A 19478-nucleotide genomic window follows, 5' to 3' on the forward strand; every position below is an offset into this window, starting at 1 on the left:
TTCTCCTGGACTTTTTTCTCCTTGATTGACTGTCCCTAGTGCACACTGCAGTATAGTACAGACAGACGAGGGAATGAATGAATGAACGCTGTCATCCAGTCTGTAGTGCTTTTACGTTTCTTCCGTGTCCCTCTTGAATGAGTACAATGGTTCTGATGGAGTGAGGTTGAACTTAGTGGACTTAACTGTATCCTGTGTTAAAACACTGAAGAGAATATCACATAGCTTTCAGTAATTTCTTTAATAGGTGGCAGAGCTGGGATTCAAAGCCAGGTCTGATCAGATCCTGGACCCTACCCACCACCCACATTCTAGGCTCAGTTCAATGTCACAAAGCGTTGGTGGTCACTCCTTAACCATGTGTGTGTTCCTTGGTCAAGAAGACATTTTCCATTTCTATCCCGGGGATGCCAGCTACTTTTCTTCCACACAACTTCAGAGTCCATGATGTTGAAAAATGAATACTCTTAAACTCTAATCAGATTTCATTTCCAGTGGATGTGCTTATTCTACCCGAAAATTTGATAAACAGCGTTTTCAGTCTGTGAGCACAGGGTACTCTGTGTTCACTTCTATTACAGATTTCCTCAGACAACCTCCTGGATTTGTAATGGCATGAAATGATTTCTCTCCAAGGAGGTACGGCCCAGGTTAAGCTTGTTTTCCATTAGGAAATCCCTGAAGACAAACACCAGGGCTCTAGGTCACCCCGAGAAGCAGGCATCCCGGAATGGAAAGGGTCGAGTCTGCCAGCAGAGGGCACCTGACCATCAGTAATAGCGGCAGAGACTTTCCCAGCGGGTTTGGGGTTTTATTACCTTTCACTTCTGAGCTGCCAGCTAGAAGCAGAACGTGCAAACCCACTTTCTCTTCCCTTCGCAGTTGTCTTGCATTGTGTAGAGGAGAATGCTCCCTACAAGAGTTACAAGTGGTGGCAGGGATTTGGGGAGGGGGGGTGTGTAGGAGAGAGGAAGACAGGGCTTTCCCTGCACCCAAGGATTACAGTGAATTCTAGGAGGAGGTTGGTCATCCTGGCTTGGTGTTTACCTGGCTCATCTCTGTCAGTTCAGCCACGGGCATGTGGCTTCCTCAGCTGTTTGTGAGGTCTTGTACGAGGGTGAGTCAAAAAGTATCCGCACTCCGGTTATATCAAAACTTCTGTAGATTCTACAGCCGGAGAGTGGATAATTTTTGACTCACCCTCGTATGTGAAAAGATCAAACGTGTCCAGTTTTCTTTGACGTGTCCATAGAGTTGACACCAGATGTCATGGAATCATGTACCCCCAGACTGTTAGCAGAGAGTTTCAAAGATTATTTAGTACAACAGTCAGTATACAGATGAGAAGAAGACCAATGCCAATTGGCCGTGGTCCTCCAATTAGTTAAGAGAAGGACAGGTATCAAAACCCAGCGGCTGACCATACCCCTCAAACCTCCACATTTAACACTTCTGATCCCAATATCACCTGTAGCCAGTACCTGAGTGAACCCAGATCCTAAAGAGAGAGCCACTGGGGCATTAAGTTATGAAGATTTTCAGAAGTGTGGTAGGAGTCACATGCTGGGAGCTGGAGTCAATTCAGAACTGGGGCTTAGGCAGGCTCTAGTTTATGTAGATGTTTGACCCACCTGGAGTCTCATGGATGCCTTCGTCCTCCCCCTGGGTTATAATTTTCCACTCTTCTCTACCCAGGCCACCTCCAGGAGACAAGATTTTAAAAGGGAAATCTACAGCTCTTCCCAAGATTCACCAAATCCTGTGTGATCTGGCCACTAGCGATCTACTATCTGCCTTGCCCTCTCCTTGCCTTTTTACCCCTTGGGTACGACTCCCCCACAAGCCCACCCCTGCCATAGGCTTTGCCTGCAGTTCCCTTCTCTCTGCCCTTCATGTGGCTGGGTCCTTTTCCCCCAGATCTCGGCTCTTCCTCCATGAAGCCATCCTTGACCAGGGGGTCTGCGTGGTCGCCTGCTTTATCCCATCACCTTGTCAGGGTAATTATTCGCATCACCCTTATAACCCAGCGGTTATGTTCTCAATTTTGCACTTTTGTTTTGTCTCCCCACCCACTCCCATCACTAGAATTCACGTTCCATGAAGGCAGGGCCTTGTCTGCTGTGTTCACTCTTTCATCCCCAGCCTCTCGGACAGTCTCTGACCCGTGCCGGGCTCTCAAGAGAAAAGGCAGGGAGATGCCCATCAGAGGTGTGTGCAGGGAGCTTTCCTCCAGCCTGTCAGATAGCATCTTAGAGCCACTTTCTTTGCAGAGGGAATTAAATATCCTTGGAGGTTTCTTTCCTTTGAGCAAACTTCAGGTTGCCATCGGTGCCAACCCTCAGGTCTGGATGGCCGTGAGCTGGGCCGTCTGGGGACAGATGACTTGCCTTGGTTGCCTCCTTCTGAGGACTCGGCGATTCCCTCAGCAAGGCGGACTCCATCATATAGCTTTCCGTGGGCCAGGGTCACGGGGCGGGAGTGGTGGGCATAGACCAGCTGTGGGTGATGCATGGGGACATTAGACTTCAGAGATGTTGGAATCTGGAAACTGGCTCTAAGGGAATGAGGAATGGCAACTTAGTCAATTAGTCTCACGGGACTGTGGACCATCTTGGGGCATTCAAGGTGTGAGATGAGGTCTGCCCACGGTTAAAGCCAGGGCAATCAGATTCTAAGTGGGCTCCTTTGGGAGGGCAAGTTGAATGAATCCCCTTCATCTCTCTTAAAATAAAACCTAATGTTGTATCATTTGGAAAAGTGAGCAGCTTCCTTCTGTCTGCTTCATGTCTAATACTTGTGGAACAGTGGGTGTGGCTAAACTAGGTGTCAGGGAGCTGTGTGTGTGTGTGTGTGTGTGTGTGTGTTGGGGGGTGAAATGGGAAGAAATTCTACTGCACGTAACTGTCTAGTCATCAAGGTCACTGCCCACCCCCGCTCCATTCCACACCAAGGGGTGGAGAAAAAACTGGAGTCTCTGGGTACTGCGGGGGCTGCAGACATTGGCATGCTAAGTTCACCGATAACGTGTGGGGGGGCCCTCCTAAGGGCTTCCTGTAACTGGTTTTCCCTAATTCTCACAACAATCCTATGAAGTGTTAGTTTAGCACTTGGCAGGTGAGAACAGAGCCTCAGAGAAGTTTAAGGTACATATGCAATGTCACCGAGGTGCTGAAGCCATGATTCAGACTCGGACCTCGGACACTCTGATGCCCAGTGCTCTTCCACCAGGCTGCACGGCCGTGAACCTCCAAAACACCTTTTTCTATAGACTTTTATGAAACCCTAGAATCTTAAGGGGTTACTAGTGCTCTCATACTTACTTAAACAAACAAAAACATGTGCGTCATCCAGACTGAAGTCTGCAGGCTGGTGAAAATGTTGGCAAAACAGGCTTGGTGATAGGAGATACTGCATTTCTTTATTTTCTTGCTTGAAAACTCATTAGTTCAAGTTTATGACTTTTATTTGTTTATTTGTTTAGCAAATGTTAGGTGTTTAGACTGGGTGTCAAGCCCAACGCTGGACACTGCCAACAGATTAGTAGACAAGGTCAATACTGTTTCTTGCTCTTCGGGAGCTCACACTTCAGAATTCTCATTGGAGGGACTTCCCTGGCGGTCCAGTGTTAAGATGCAGGGGGTACAGGTTCAATCCCTGATTGGCGAGCTAAGATCCCATGTGCATTGTGGCCAAAAAACCAAAACATAAAACAGAAGCAATATTGTAGTAAGTTCAATAAAAGACTTTAAAAATGGTCCACATCAAAAAAAAAAAAAATCTTTAAGAAAAAAAGAATTCTCATTGGAGGGAAATAGATAAAGTGACTCTATTCTATGGTTGTATCACCAATTTTTTTTTTTTTTTTGGCTTGCTGTATAACTATCTCATCCTTAGCAGAAGTAACTACAAAACAGCTTCTGCTGTCGCATTGGCCCTGGCCCTTCTGTTCTTCAACTGTTTCTGGTATCAATCACAGATTCAGAATAAAAGGTTGTCCTCGGGGATGGGGGACCTTTGACAGAGAGGAAAGCAAATGGATGACTTACCCGCCAGCCCTGCAGTCCGTCCTTGACCCAAAGACTCTGATGGCAAGGTTCTCACTTGACGCTACTCTTCATAGGGCCACAGAGGTGGGGAGGGGGTCATTGCCATCACTTAATTCAGCTTCTTACTGTCAGATCATAGAGAGATGGTCAGCCCGTCTATTCTTGAATATTTCCGGTGACAAGGAGTTTGCATGTGGTAAAGCAGTCTCTTTCATTGCTAGGTAATGCTCATTTCGCCTTGTACAGAGTGCACGTCTGCCTCCCGGGCTACTCCAGGAAGCGTTAATCACCTCGTGCACTTTGTGCTTAAGAGAGATCATTTTAATTATTGACTTGTTGTGAATGAGCTCCTTGATAAGCTGGGAAAGTACTTGAAAACCGAAAAGTACCTCTCCCACTTACATGAGTGGAAAGGGATAACTGGTGCTCCTGAAGTAATGGAATGGAAAATATATGTAAGGGCAGGATAAATGGATGTTTGATTGAAATAAAGAATTGAATCTGCAGCCAAGAAAATCACTCTAAGGAAAAATTTGACGTATGCAACCAACAGTAGACATATTCAGGTTATTCTGACAGAACTCGGTGCTGAAGAAAAAAAAAATGATCTAGAAAAAGATGTATCGAGGAAAAAATATTATGCCGTCTGCAAATCAGAAAATTCTTAGGCTAAACTCAGGTTCCTCCACAATAACACTCAAGACTGTAAGGAAATGGAGCGATGTCTACAAATCTAAGAGAAGGAAGCGTGGTCCAACCGCATTATACCCAAGTAGGCGGTTCAGGAGTAAAGGTGGGAAGCCGTCTTCCTCCAGCATGAAGGACCTTAGGAAGTATTGTATCCTTGACTCCCCCTTGAAAAAATAACAAGTCTCTGTGGATGAAATTCAGCAACCAGTGATGAATGGAGAAGCTGATAGCTCCCTACGCCTCTGGTGAGTGTCCAGACCTAGGAAATGCTTGCTGTTGCCTGGTTATACGACCCCGCCAAGTTTTATGAAAACTGTCTGGCATGGAACGGATGGCCCTGGACCCAGTCCCGGTTCTACCACCAACCTCCCCGTGTCCAAGAGGGAGTCCTGTAACCTCTGGGCCTCAGTTTCTGCATTTGAAAAATGAGACCCCTCCAACTATCTCCTTTCCACGTGCAGGGAAGGAAATGACCCCAGAGGCTGGTGCCGTCAGATTCTGCGTCTGCCCGTCGCCCTGGATTGGTGCTCTTTTTTGATTCTCTCCCTGGTATCGACGTTGGGGACCCTCCACCGTCGGTCATCCCTCTGGTCGGTCCACGGCTTAGTTAAAGCCTTTGTTAAAAGCCGAAGCTTGTTCACGTGAGGTCTCCTCTTGGTGGCAGTGACCTCGTTCTTCATGGACGTGGCCGGGCAGCCATGCCGGGACTTGGCTGAGCCCCAGCTGCTGTATCGTTAGCAGCAGGTTCCCCTGCAGACTGCGATGTCGCTTCTCTTGGAAGGGTTTTCAGCAGAGGGAGGCTATTCAGAATGAGGGCTTTTCGCGCCACGGTCCTTTCCCTCCAGCTTTCCTCTGAAGAGGACTCATGCCGGATCCAGCCCTCCCATCCTATCACCCAGACGAGAGAACAGACATCACCACCATCGCAGCAGCAGCCTGCTTCCAAGCCATAGAGATAAAAATGGTGAGAGGAAGGATGCGAGCGTGGGTGATGACACAGCCGCCTGCTCTGCGGGCTCCCGTAACGTCCTACGATTCCTTAAATTGGAGCACTTACACTGCCTGCCTGCATATGTGTAGACGGTAGGCAAAGTTCTGTATCTCATCTGCACTGCATCTTTAGCCCTGCGTTTCTGACGCACAAGAGTCCATTAATGTTGGCTAGGTGGCCGAGGGAATTAAACTACAGGGGCAGAGCTGGAGGTAAGAGATGCAGGTGATGGATGACGGACGTATTGATTCGTCGATGCTGCTTGGCTACTTCTTTGGCCCCGTACTCGGGACAGAGGCAGCTGCAGGGGGCACACCCAACGTCAGATCCTAGCTTGCCTTCCGTCTCACACCTCCAAACTTCCCCACACTTCCTCAACCCGCGCCAGCCAAGGGAACGAAGGAAGCCCTCTCCCCACAGGCTTCCTGCGGCCTGGAAACCGTCTGTGTGTGGCTCTGGGTTCTGTGTGAGCCTCACTGATACCCTAAAACCCTCCCCCGGTGCACCTGCACACGTCGCCCTCCAAGGGGCAGCCTGGCCGCGTGCTTCCCCTTTATAGTGCTCGGTTTGGAGCCGACGTCCCCATTTTAAACGTTCCCTGGCTCACCTAGGAGCCCGCTCTGGGTCAGACTCAGTTTCTGTCCTCGGGGCCACCGTTCTAACCCCTGACTGTGGCTCCCTTGCTGTACGTGTAGCTACTCATCGCATGGCCCTTTGGGTTGACTAGCTCACCCTTCTTACTAGGGTTTTTCCCATCAAGTGACGGCAGGCAATGAGGCACTATGGATAGAAAAAAAGTATATCAGTTTATTATATAGAGTGGCCATTACCAAAGTCAACAGGAAATTTAATAGGTCAGCAAAAACCCATCATATCCGATATATCCAAGCAGGACCCATGTCTCCCCTTGCGTGTACAGAACTTAAATTCCCCTCTTCTTAATCTCATCTCTAGTCTGTGGTGCACATCTCTCCTCGGATGCTCCCAAGTTCTCCCCGCTCCAGGTGGAACAAGCTGGACGGTGATTGTTCTCATGACTCTTTACCACATTTGCATGTGACTCTTCTCGCCACCGTGAAGAGGAAGCGACCTTGAAAGGTAGCCTGCAGTGATGCACGCAGAGTTGGCTCATGGCAGAAAACAAGTGCCAAGTGTTTACTCTCCAGCTCTGTTTTTCAATATTTCCAGCCCCACAAGACAGGGGCTGTTTTGCAGCTTCCTCCTCTTTATTTTGCCTTTTCCAAGAAGTCTTATTAATAATTTATTCTGAGCTCCTAAGTTTACCAACAATTTATTTTATTCCCACCACCCAAACCTTGATATTTTTTCCCTCCTCTGATTTAATAGATTCACCTTCTGCACGGTTCGAGCCATCTGAAAGTTATTACTTCTAATTCTGCATGAGTTACATTGCAATTTTTTTTTACCCTCAAAACAGGACCTTTCCCCAAATACCACTTTCTTCCAACGATGCCACTACTCTACAGTTTCCTATGATGGAAAACTTAGAGTTTTCTTGTCTCTTCCTTTTTGTCTAACCCCCGGTTCCAGGCAGCCAATTGGCTGTCATTTATTTTCTTGAAATTTCATTGGGTTTACCCTTGCTCCAATGCTACCCTAATTTCTCTGGTTCACAAACACATGTATACACTCACGTACACACAGGGCACCACCACCATCACAACCGCCTCACACAAGGATTATAGCCATACATTTTTAGCTAAGCTTCATGCCTACACACGCTTCGCATGCCAAACCATGATACACTCTGAGCTCAAATTCAGCTTCCAGAAACCTCGCTTTCTCAAACTCCTAGTCCACTCTACGTCTCCAGCGGCATCACCGCCTGCCTCCGTCAGGAACCTCCTCTCCTCTGTTGCTACTTCCCGACCGTGTGCCCTGTGCTAATTTCTCCTTTCCTTGAACTCCTATTGACATTATGTCTTTCCTGTGCTCTTACTTGTTTCGGAAACGTGTTTGTGTGTTAACCGGCCCGTCTGCTCCTCTGATGCTCTGGAACTCTGACAGCGTGTAAAACATAATTTAGCACCCGTGTTCTTCCAAATTTCACCAAGACAGGTGTGGGCAGGTTCCCGTGACTTTGTGTAAGTTCAGAACGGGAGATTCTGCAGGGAAATGTATTCCTTATTTCAGTCTTTCGAGCCACTCTTGAATTCTGGTTTGGGAGACGCCCCCTGCCTATCTTTCCATTGCCTGAAGGATTCCATCCTCCCCCGTGATGTCAGCCCACTTCTGCCCCTTCCTCGCTCATCTGATTTCCAGCTCAGCTTGGACGGCCGCGCCCTCCCCATCTTCCTCCGTGGCCTCTTCATGACTGAGCCTCGTAAGAGCCACACATACGAACGACTAATATTTATTTAGTTCTAACGATGTGCTCAGACTGTGTTAAGCACTTTCTCCCATTTAATCCTCACAAAAAAACCCCTCTGAGGTAGGTAAATGTTTTCTGGAAGGAAACCACAGCAGGCCTGTGCCACTTCCATGGAAACAAAGGCTGTTTTCAAACACTGTTAAGAGACTGTTTCTATCTTAGGCTTTCAATGACCCGGATTGTCCATGTGTGGAGGGAAAAAAAAAAAAAAGGGAGAGAGAGAGAGGGGAAAAAAAAAAGACAGAAAGACAGGGGAAAAAATTCTAGGAGAAGCTCTTCTTTTCACGCACTGCTTAATTAATCAATTAATTTGGGGCTATTCACAGCCTCTCGCGAGCCTGTAATTAGGAAAGAGCAGGTCTTTGTGCTTCGGGAGAGCGTTGGGCTCCTGGAAGGTGCAGGCCTTTGCTGCTCAAGTTTCCTTTTTCTCCCCAAGCCCCGTCCGTAGGTATTTCAGTGTTGAATAAACAGGCCCGGCTCAGGGCGCCCCGCCGAGAGCATGTCCTTAATGACAACAAAGCCGCACATTTATTCTACCCTGACCCCACTGACCCCCCAAAGTTTGTTCCCTCAACTGGGTCTCCTCGGCCCTTTCATGCGCCCGAATTCCCCACACAAAGCCCTTGTCACATCTCCGGGCCTCTTGAAGCTCAACTGGGCTGGGAAGAGAAGGGGAGTGGAAAGGCGCTGCAAAGAGCCGAACCTTGCTCCTCCACCCGAAAGCAGTTGCGGGCATTTGCATGTTAAACCATCCGCACTCAGTTCGGCTTCCTCTCGCCCACCCGCGCCCCCACCCCAACACATTCTTCTCTGAAATGCTGAGACCTGGGGCCCACGCCCCCGTCCGACGGAGCCGATAGCTCAGCGCAGATAAGAAACCCCGCTGCGAAGAAAGCTCCTTTCTCTTCCTTCCATTTGTCACCATCGAAAGTCTTAAACATTTATATTCCACACGGGAGGCTCTGGAAGGCGGGAGAAAGGACACGTCTGTCTTTCCAGAGGGAGTTTGATTCGGCATCTCTGCACTCCTTGTCCTGCCCCCATTTGTTTATCTTTGATCGGCTGAGGCAGGATTTCAAGGAAGGATGGCATCACTGGCTGTGAAAAAACATTTTGTGTTACGCTTCTCCTCTTCTTTCCATGATCAAATGCTTCTCTGCCACGCACGCCCCAAGGGAATGGAAATGGCCTAAGGACTGGGGATGAATTGAGTTATTGCAGAGGAGTCTGTGCCAGGCAGCCTCTTGTTTTCCTTTCTGAGTTTTCTCTCTTCAAACCCAGTGCCCTGAGAACGTTCCCCTGAGTACGAGGAAAGCAGAGAAAGAACTCTGAGGGTAGTTTGTGTTTTTCCACGTCTCATGGAGGGGGAAAAATTAGCTCAATAAATGCATTATTTTATGCACATTTGTATGTGAGCCTCGGTAGATTGGCTTTAATCTCCCACCACTTGTTCCTCTCTGTAGCCTTTGACTCCAGGAGTCACCTCTGAAGACGTGTGATGACAGTGGTGAGGATGTGTGATATTTGGGAGAATCTGTGAACGTTATGAACTACAGATTGAAGGAGGGGTTTTGGTTTAATCAGGGAGAAAGGCGCATAACATAAACGTAGCTGTTTAGAGAGAACAATTCAGTGACATATAAAACATTCAAAATATTGTGCAACCACCACCTCTATCTCGTTGCAAAATATTTTCATCACCCCAAAATAAAATCCCATATGCATTAAGCGGTTAATCCCCACTGTCCGCCCACACCCCAAGATCCTGGCAATTTCCAATCTGATTTCTGTGGAGTCCTATACCAAAGTCACAAGACAAGATTCCAGACTTAACCCAAGCCTCATAGCAACTACATTCCGGAGTTATCTCGACCCCCATAGCAATCTTTGACTCATGACTTGTGCTAGCCAAAAGCCAGGCCCCAAATTAGGGAAGGTATTCACCAAATAGGACCCTAGCCTATCACCTAAAGACACCTGTCGCCTTTGGCGCACTGACCAATCAATTAGAGCCATTTTCTTAGCAGGAATTTTCCTTGTTTGGGGGTTATAAAAGTTGGCTGTGAGCCCACCAGAGCATCGGCTCTCCCTGGTCTGCCAGGAAGTCGTCCTGCTGTCTTTACAGCATCCCTTCTCCCTAATACACTCTATCTTCCTTACGTTCTGCCTTGTGTCTGGAAAGTCTTTTCCAACCCACGCTGGGACCATGACAATTTCTATTTCTAGGGATCTATCTATTATGAATATTTCATATAAATGAAATCATGTAATATGTGACCATTTGTGTCTGGCTTCTTTCACTTGCAACGTTTTCAAGATTCACCTATGTTGTAGAATGTATCAGTATTGCATTTATTTTTATGGCCAAATAATATTCCATAATTTGTGTATCTATTCATCTGTCAATGGATATTTTGGTTGTTTCTACCTTTTGACTATTGTACTGTTTTGACTTTGAGGGTATTGGTTTTCACTATTGTAAATAGTGATGCACAAGTATTTCTTTTGAGTATTTTCAGTTCTTCGGGGTATATACCTAGGAGTGGAATTGTTGGTCATGTGATAATTCTATGTTTAACTTTTTGAGGAACTGTGAACCTGTTTTCCTCGGTGGCTGAACCATTTTATGTTTCGATCAGCACTGTAAGAGAAGTCTTACTTCTCTGCATCCTCAGCGACACTTGTTATTTTTGTTACCGACATCCCAGTGTTTGTAAGTGGTACCTCACTATGGTTTTGATTTGTATCTCCCTAGCGACTAATGATGTGAAGCATCTTTTCACATGCTTGTTAATCATTTGCATGTCTTCTTTGGAGAAATGGCTGTCCAAGTCATTTGTCCATTTTTAAACTGGGTTGCTTTTCTTTTTTGTCATTGAATTGTAAGAGTTCCATATAAATTCTGGATACTAGATTCTTATCAGACATTTGATTCATAAATATTTCTCTCATTCTGTAGATTGTCTTTCCTTGTTCTTGATAAGGTCCTCTGTTGGACAAAAGTTCTTAAATTTAATAAAGTCTAACTTCTCTTTCTTTTCTTTTCTTGCTTGACCTTGGCATCCTTGTTGAAAATCAATTAGCCATGGATGAATGGGTTTATTTCTGGACTCTCAGTTCTATTCTTTTGGTCTATATGTCTGTCCTTATGCCAGTATTACACTGTTTTAATTGCTGTAGCTTTGTGTAACTTTTGTGGGCTGTAGCTAGGTTTTGAATCAAAAAGTGTGAGTTTTCCAGCTTTTTTCTTTCTTTTTCCCCCCAGGATTGTTTTGGTATTTAGAGCTCTTTGCATATGAATTTGAGGATGGGCTTTTCCATTTATGCAAAAAAGACCATTAAACGTTTGATAGGGATTGCATTAAGTATGTCAATTCCTTTGGATAGTATTGTCTTCATAACAATATTAAGTGTTCTAATCTGTGAACAAAGGATGTATTTCCATTTATTGAGGTCTTCCTTAATTTATTTCAGCAATGTCTATAGTTTTCAATGTATAGGCATACCTCAGAGATATTGTAGGTTCAGTTCCATTGGTTTCTTTTCCTTTGTTATATTAACATGGTGTATTCCATTAATTGATTTTCTTTTGTAGAACCACCCTTGCATTCCTAGTCCTAAATACCTCTTTTTTTTTTTTAATGGTATATAATCCTTTTAATTAGAAACTAACATTTTAGTAAACTAAAATTAAAATAGTATTGATTTTTTTATATTTACCTATGTAGTTACCTTTCCTAGAGTTCTTTATTTCTTCATATGACTTTGAGTTACTGTCTAGCGTCCTTTTTATTTTGGTCTGAAGAAATCCCTTTTGCATTTCTTGTAAGGCAAGACTGCTAATGACAAACTCTCTCAGCTTTCATTTATCTGGTAAGATCTTAATTTCACTTCATTTTTAAAGGCTAGTTTTTTTAATATAAAATTCTTGGTTGATGATTTTTTTTAAAGCACTTTCAGTATTCCATCCCATTGCCTTGTGGCTGTGGTTTCTGACGTGAAATCCACTATTTATCCTATTGAAGATTCTTTACCTGTAATGAATCACTTCTTTCTTGCTAATTTAAAATTATATTTGGTCTTTGTTGACAGTTTGATTGCATTATGTCTGGGCTTACATCTCTGAATTTATCCCACTTGGAGTTTGGGTCTTGCAAGTGTAGATTCACAAGTTGCATCAAATTTGGGAAGTTTTGGGTCAATATTTTTTCAAAATTTTTTTTCCTTTTTGTCTTCTCCCCTGGGACTCCCATAATGCACGTTAGTGTGCTTGCTGGTCTCCTATAGGTTCCTTAGGCTCTATTCATTTTTCTTCATTGGTTTTTCTTTCTCCTCCTCAGCATAAATCCAATTGTCCTGTCTTCAAGTTTGCTTGACTCTTTCTCCAGCCAGCTCATACCTGCTGTAGAAGCCCTCTAGTGAGTTTTTTATTTGTTATTGTACTTTTCAGTTCCAGATTCACTCTTATAGTTTTTATCTTTTTATTACATTTCTTTATGTCTTTTCTCTTTTTCTCATTGTCTTTTCTTTATCTCTTTACTGCTACTCTCTCTTATTTTCATATTTTTTCCTCCCAGTTTTCTCTAGCACGTTCTTCTTTTTTTTTTAAGCTATTTCAACATATTTTTCTCTGTTGATTTAAAGTCTTTGTGCAGTGAGTCCAATGTTGCAGCTTCCTCGGGGACAGTTTCTGTTATTTTTGTTTTTTTTTCTTGTGCAGCGGTCATATTTTCCTGCTTCTTTTTATGCTTTGTAATTTTTTTGTTGAAAACTGGGCATTTTGAATATTATTATGTAGTGACTATAGGATTCAAAATCCTTTATGTTCTCAGTATGCCTGCCCACAGTTCCGAGGGTCACATGTCAGAGAAAAAAGGGAGATGTGAAGTCCATGTCTTTCCTTGTGTTTTTTTATTAGTGAGGAAAACTCCAGAGGACATTCAAAAGTATTTGCTTCAAGTGAGAAGTAGATGATGTTTTACCCCTAAACCATAAAATAGCCTTGAAATCTATTTCATATTATATTTGTATTTCTACATTTGATTTCTTTATTTTTCAGACTGTTTTTTTCAGAGTAGTTTTAAGTGCACAGGAATACTGAGGGAAAGGTACAGACATCTCCCACAGAACTCCCGCCTCCACCCATGCACTGCCTCCCCAGTTATCAACATCCCCTGTCAGAGTGGTATCTTTCTTAAAATTGATGAACTTCCATTGACACACTGTAATCATCCCAAGTCCTCAGTTTACATTGTGCTTCACTCTTGGTGTTGTTCATTTTATAGGTTCACACAAGTGCATGATGACATGTATCCATTATTATAGTATCACACTATTTCCACTGCCCTAAAAATTTTCTTCGCTCTGCCTATTCATCCCCCCACCTCAAGCCCCTGGCAACCACTGATCTTTTCACTGTCCCCTTAGTTTTGCCTCTCCCAGAATGTCATACAATTGGAGTCATACAGTATATAGCCTTTTCAGATTGGCTTCTTTCACTTACTAATCTGAATTTAAGATTCCTCCAGCTCTCATCTGATGTTTTGTTGTTGTTGTTTTTAGTTTACACTTTTCTGGCATGAGGATACCTTTATTTTCAAACTTCCATTTTGTTTTAGCTGTGTTAAGCCTAGCATGTTCTTTCTAAAAACAATATGATGTTCATTCACCAAGGAGTTTAACTGAAATATCCAGAAAAGGTGAATATGTGGAGACAAAATAGATTCATGCTGGCCCAGGGCTGGGATGGCAGGGAGAGTGACTGAAAATGGGCATGAGAGCTTTGTGGGAGTAATGGAAATGTTCTAAAATTGCACCACTCCATAGATTTTCTAAAAATCTTTGACTTGCATGTTTTATGGTATGTAAATCATAGCTTGATAAAGCTGATTTTTTTTTTTTAAAAGAGCTTAACCAATTCTCATTTGTTATAACAGATTTTTGAAGACTTCTTCCATCCTGTTTTCGATTTGGACTTGGATTTATTCATTTACTTTTCTTGGAAATAATTTTCCCTGCCTTTGTTACATGGACCACGTTTTCTTGGTGTGTTTCCTTTAGTGATCTTGGAATTTTACATATTTATTAACTTACATGCTTATTTTTGTTTATTTTACAAAAGTGGGATATTAATCTACAGCTTGCTCTATCAGTTTGATATAGCCTGTATATTTTCCCATTTCACTTCGTGTAGACCTTTCACAAATATTCTTCATGGCAGCGTAATATTCTTATTCAACGTTTCAGCAAGAATCCAGCTTGGGAGGAATTACATATATGTGTGCAATTGCCAGCTCTCCCTGAAATCTGTCCCACAACTCTTTCATTCACAGTAATCTTTCCCTTTGTTGAAACTATTGAATTTGATAGCTTTCAAATTTCAGGGGTGGGGGGGTTACTTTATATCACGTGTGACAGTTCTGTTCTCCTCAAGAGCACTGAACCCTTTTGCTTTCTGTAATTAGTTCCCACATTTCCCAAAACAGGCTTCCTTCCAAGATTCCAAGAGTCTCTATCACAGGAAATTCTGTTTGGATAGGAGGTACATAAATATGGCTTTCTATGTGGTCTTTTCCTAATACTGGTGACAGGAGTCAAAGAAATCTACACCAGCAATCCCTTTAAGAAGGTACAAGGGCAGTGGTGAAGACGTCAGCACAACCAGTCCCCCCGCCCCACCCCAGGAAGCCCCTACTTACACTTTCTTACCCATCCGTAGATCCGAATAACTTTCTGATGAGCCTCTGAAACACGTAGCCCCCACCACACTGGGGCTGGCTTCACTCTGGATCAATCTGTGTTGTTATTTCACTGGTTTCATAATAGAGGTCACCTCAGTATTTATATCTCATGTAAACATTCAAGCAATGCGGATAGTGAAAATAAACACTTCTGCTTAATGCCAAAGGTGAAATTCAGTTCACAGCCAATTAAAAGACCCACATACAATAGATGTGCTGTTTGCTAAGGGAATACTTTTGGTGAATCTCCTTCTACTTCCCTTTGGCTCCATATTTGACGACAATCAGAGTTTGTCTCCTCAAAAATGTGCCACTGATGAAAAGTATTTGCCCTTACAAAATAAAGTCAGTGAGAGAGTCCCTTTATTTGTAATTTCACGTAGTTCTTGTGACAGCGACTTCAGGAAACTTTCTCATGGGATCATCCTCCCCTAAACTTTGTGTCCTCGAGTTACCCCCCAATCCTCAGCCTGATCCCCAGTGGGCACCTCCTCGGTCTGTTACTTTCAGCTCACATGTGTGTCTAACTTTTTCATGTCCATCCTGATCAACACACATCAAGACATGCCTGGGTGTTTTTGAGTGAAAAATTACTAACATGATCGACAAATCCGTGTTGGCCAGCAAGACCTCCATAGCTTTTGTGGCCAGTCCAGTCATAAAAATGAGAGCTTTAAGACTGTGAAATCATGGTCTGGATTTTCAAACTCTTGAGAACCTGTTACTCATCCATTTCATATTTCACTCACCATTTAGAGAGCAGAGACTATTTTATTATACCTGTGGTGCCTCAACTCAAGTTATAATTCACAGCCAGGTGGAAAATTGATAGGTACCATGCCTAGTCTTTCTTTGCTTGACTAATACCTAAGATTATTTCTCCATCAGAGCTTGCTTCATACTTTTACCTCTGGATTGTCTGTTCTTTTCCCATCGGCTCTTGATCTTTAAGAGGAAAAAGAAAGGGTAACTTCATGACTGGATTTAGATAGGCTGGATTTAATTTAAAAACAGATTCTCTGAAGCCATCTGAGGCTCTGTTTTGGTTGTTTCAACCTTCCAGATTTTCTCACCTGGGATCTCTTTTCTCCTTGTGGGGTCCGTGGTCCCAGTGATGTCCACCCAGTCAGGGCTTGTCCCGAACTCCCTTCCCTTTCTATCTTTTTTTTTTTCTCCTGGCTCAGATTTTACAAAACTCTCTCCTTCTCTGGGTTCTTTTCCCACCTTAGTGCTGCTCTTGTCTGTTTCTGCTCTTCAAACCTATGTCCACTTTTGGCTGGATCTAATCCAGAGTATCCATTATTATTTTGCCACATACAGGATGGCTTTCCCCGTTGTCCGTCCACGGGATGGCTTTCCCCGTTGTCCATCTACAGGATGACCCAATGTCAGTTTGTATTTAAAACAACATAGGTTTCCTCTAGTACCCACAATAATACCCAGATTATGGAGATCTTGATGGTGGCTGGTATATAAGTGGTGGGACATTGTTAGTTAGGCTTTCCTTCCCTCCCCAGTTCAGGAGGGGGCTCCTTGGCAGTAGATCTTGCAGGAAACCGAACGATAGAAGAATAATGGGGAAAACTGTGTAGAGGAGGGGTACTTCCCATAAGACTCTGCCCATTACATCCCATAAGCAGTGCCCTCCATGAATCTTCCTTCTCTGTGTACAGGTCAGATTTTCCTCAATGTTCAGCAAATGGCAGTGGCTATTTTTACTCAGACAAGAAAGGTCTTGGTCTTTGGACTGAAAGTAGAATAAACCAATAATTAAGGAAATGTAGTGCCCTGGATTGAAAAGTAGTTGACTAATTAGTCAACACATCATTGTCTACTGTGTACAAAGTTCTGTCTAAGGACCAAAGGCATATAAAAGGCTGTGAAAGATGTTCTAGCTCCCTTAGGACACGTATGCTCAACTGAGGAGCTATTTATGGAGGAAAACACTTTAGATTCAATCCCGTGATTATGATTATCTAATATTTGAAATGTGTAGGACTAGAAAGGTAAGGTCTGCTTCCTGAAAGAATGGAAGCTGCTCAAGGAGAATGTAAATAATTAAATCCTTTAAAAAAATGGAAAATAGATAACTGGGATGCACACTGCCTGAAAGTGAATGAAGGATAACGGCCAGAGCTCCCGAAGATGGCCAGTGAGGGTGGCCGGATCTGCCTATAAGTTAGGTCAAATATGCACATAAAGCCTCAACCTGGTGACACCAAGGAAAGCCTGGCATCAGACCTCACAGCTTCTTAGATATCATGCATTTGCTCCTCCAATTGCTTACAAGGGGGGTGGGTGTAATCAGGTTCATTCCTGGCTAGACTATCAACAGAGTCCAAATTATGGAGAGAGTCTGGGGCCGAATGAGCTCATAGCATCGACAGTGAAATTGAGAAAGAGATTTTTAGCTATAAAAGCAGTTGGCATGATCCAATCTCAGTTCTCTATTAACTCGACTGTGTCCAGGCTGTGAAAGGGGATAGAAAAATGAGCAGCTCATCCTGGGAGGTGCTGGATATAAAGGCATATGTCAGGTGAGGGACAGGAGAATCTAAGGGGCAGACAGCACAGGTATAACAGACACAGAAAATCTCAGATGCTACCAACCCAGAGCATCTCTGTTATCTGTGGGTAAAGGAGAGAACTGATAGAAATAACTATAGGACAGCAAATTCTGGAAAAGGGTGGAGGCAGATGGTGAAGATGCTGCTCTTCTAGTAAGAGCACAAATAGGCACGTTTTTGCTTTAGTGTAGCCTGTTCTATGACAGACCAGGTACATAAAACAGGTGAATGAACAGTTTATCAAATGAGAAAAGGAGGCTAGGGAGGGGATGTTTAATACCAAGGAGCTGCTTATGAATGTGTCTATAAGATGTAAAAGATAGGAGAATGCAGAGTAGAGGAAGAAACCTTTGGAAACTGTTTTTCATCCACTGGGAATGAGGGGGGGAGGAGTTAGAGTTCGCTGAGGACCTATTGAGTATCTGTGTATCTGGGGACAACGTAAGATGCTCAGTATGCAGGGGCGCTCACCTTAAACTGTGCAGTGAGATGTATACAGATTCTGGGGGGATGTATAGAGATGACCCTGAGAGAGACAACACAGCCATCGTGCATTTTGTGCCATGAACTTTTGTCATGAAAAAAAAACCAAACTAATTTTTTTTATCAAAGAATCAATAGCACTGAGATAATTTGATAAAATGAAAAAGAAACAGTCTTTCTTTCCTGTTATTTTAAGTGAAAAGGAAAGTCAATCTGCTCTGTCTTTCTCTCCCATATTGTCAAGTCATCAATTTTCCTTCACACCTGACAGGCTCACAGTACATTGTTTCTCATAATAACTGGAGGTAATAGACATTATAAGCTTTTAAAATATTAATTTAGTTACTTGGGCTGTATTCAAAGAATTTTTTCCCTCTTTGAAGACTCTTTGGATCACGAAGCCTGATGAAATCTTTTGTATTTTTTTCCTCCTCCAAACCAATGGTAAACTTAAAAAAAAAAGTTTCCTTCATTTTCTTTTGTTACTTCTTAGAACTAAATTTCTTTTGTGATTTGGTCATGCAAGCTTCTTTATGCCGACAATGAGGCTTTTCTCTAAGGAAACAAAAACAATAAAAATAACCTTTTAAATGTTACATGCAAGACATTGAAAATGGGTTTTTTAAAAGGAGAAAGAATCTGGGATACACGGAGCACAATTCCTCCCAGGGCCATTTGCATCATAAAATGTGATTCATCAGCCATTATATCTGCTTGGTTCTCCAACTGACGGACACACTGATTGCAATAACCAGCGGACGCTGCTATTCACGGCGCGTAATGAGCACATTTCTGAGGTTCGCTGCCAGTCACGGGTCAGGCAGAGGGCTGGAGTTCCCTGAAACTCAGACACCTAAACATCGTTGCCACCACCACCTTGCAAAATAAAACCCCAACAAAGCAAACACAAAAACACTCTCTCCTTTAGTCCCAGTTCTATCTGAATTTAGGGTAAGTTGTGGTAGCTCTCTAGCCTTTTCTTATAGAATGTATCTTGCCTGAGAGTTCAGACACTTCTTTCTGTATAACGAAAGGCATGGAATAGCAAAATTTGAATAAGAAAGATAGTCCTTGAAGAACTTAAAGGCTTGAACTCAGTCTAACTGGTCCTTGAAAAAATTAAATCCTCAAAAGATTGGATACAGTTACTAACACTGTAGTTTGTCTGAATCAACTACTTTCCTCCCCTCTTCTCACCACTGGCTTCATATCTAGACTGTCTAAAGACTTAAGCTGCATATCATCGTAGATAGACTCTAGAATTTTAGCAGAACTGAGCTTTAGGTGCAGGAATTTTTGTGCCCACACATCTAAGTCTTGTTTACTCAGTTTAAATTATACAAACACCCAGTCTTTCCGGTAGCTGTAGGTTATTTTTGTGGACTTCCATCAAGTTTTCAGCTTTCTAACCTTATTATAAAGGGTTAACTTTACAGCATAGGGCTGAAGGTTAAGAGGAAATGGTTTTCTAATGCTTTGCACATAGACTTACTTCTAGGAGCACATGTTTTTATTCCTGGTCCTGGTGAACTACCATGGATAAAGAAGCAAAAAAAAAAACAAAAAACC

The 19478-nt window shown here is 43.3% G+C and overlaps 1 pseudogene; it reads right to left on the minus strand.

The window, feature by feature from the left end:
• Positions 1-330: 330 nt before the first annotated feature.
• On the minus strand, positions 331-436 carry LOC130841125 (U6atac minor spliceosomal RNA; annotated as a pseudogene).
• Positions 437-19478: the final 19042 nt, after the last annotated feature.

Source organism: Hippopotamus amphibius, chromosome 17 (assembly GCF_030028045.1).
Source record: "Hippopotamus amphibius kiboko isolate mHipAmp2 chromosome 17, mHipAmp2.hap2, whole genome shotgun sequence".
In the NCBI taxonomy this organism is placed as follows: Eukaryota; Metazoa; Chordata; class Mammalia; order Artiodactyla; family Hippopotamidae; genus Hippopotamus; species Hippopotamus amphibius.